Source organism: Arachis hypogaea, chromosome 15, assembly GCF_003086295.3.
Source record: "Arachis hypogaea cultivar Tifrunner chromosome 15, arahy.Tifrunner.gnm2.J5K5, whole genome shotgun sequence".
NCBI classification, from domain to species: Eukaryota; Viridiplantae; Streptophyta; class Magnoliopsida; order Fabales; family Fabaceae; genus Arachis; species Arachis hypogaea.
The window spans coordinates 27,380,758-27,381,805 of record NC_092050.1 but is presented as its reverse complement, the minus strand read 5'-3'; the positions used below and the strand labels follow the sequence as shown (position 1 = coordinate 27,381,805).

At 39.2% G+C, this 1,048-nt stretch overlaps 1 non-coding gene across 1 annotated transcript; it reads right to left on the bottom strand.

The window, feature by feature from the left end:
- Positions 1 to 702: 702 nt before the first annotated feature.
- On the bottom strand, positions 703 to 810 carry LOC112752623 (small nucleolar RNA R71). Its single transcript, XR_003177050.1, has one exon. It is a non-coding gene; the product is annotated as a small nucleolar RNA R71 (small nucleolar RNA).
- Between the last annotated feature and the right edge of the window lie 238 nt (positions 811 to 1,048).

Genomic DNA, 1,048 nt, shown 5'->3' with positions numbered 1-1,048 from the left:
CTACCCATAATTCGAACCCCTCTCTCTTCTCTCTGTTCGAATTACTCATCTCCTCTCTCTTCTCATTCTTCTATTCTTCTATTCTTATACTCACATAAAGGAATCTCTATACTGTGACATAGAGGATTCCCATTCTCTCTTTGTTCTCTTCTTTTTTATATGAGCAGGAACAAGGATAAGGACATTCTTATTGAAGCTGATCCTGAACCTAAAAGGACTCTGAAGAGGAAGCTAAGAGAAGCTAAAGCACAACACTCCGGAGAGGACCTTACAGAAAATTTTGAAAAAAAAGCAGACATGGCAGCCGAACCCAACAACAATGATGGAGATGCAAGGAAGATGCTTGGTGACTTTACTGCACCAACTTCCAACTTCTATGGAAGAAGCATCTCAATTCCTGCAATTGGAGCAAACAACTTTGAGCTTAAGCCTCAATTAGTTTTTCTGATGCAACAAAATTGTAAATTTCATGGACTTCCATTGGAAGATCCTCATCAGTTCTTAGATGAATTCTTGCAAATTTGTGACACTGTTAAGACCAATGGGGTTAATCCCGAGGTCTACAGACTTCTGCTTTTCCCCTTTACTGTAAGAGACAGAGCTAGGATATGGTTGGACTCACAACCTAAAGAAAGTCTGAACTCTTGGGAAAAGTTGGTCAATAGTTTTTTGGCCAAATTCTTTCCACATCAAAAGATGAGTAAGCTTAGAGTGGAAGTCCAAACCTTTAGACAGAAGGAAGGTGAATCCCTCTATGAAGCTTGGGAAAGATACAAGCAATTGATCAGAAGGTGTCCTTCTGACATGCTTTCAGAATGGAGCATCTTATGTATATTCTATGATGCTCTATCTAAATTGTCCAACATGTCATTGGACCACTCTGCTGGTGGATCTCTTCATTTGAAGAAAACACCTGCAGAAGCCCAGGAACTCATTGAAATAGTTGCAAATAACCAGTTTATGTATACTTCTGAAAGAAATCCTGTGAATAATGGGATGACTCAGAAGAAAGGAGTTCTTGAGATTAATACTCTGAATGCCATATTGG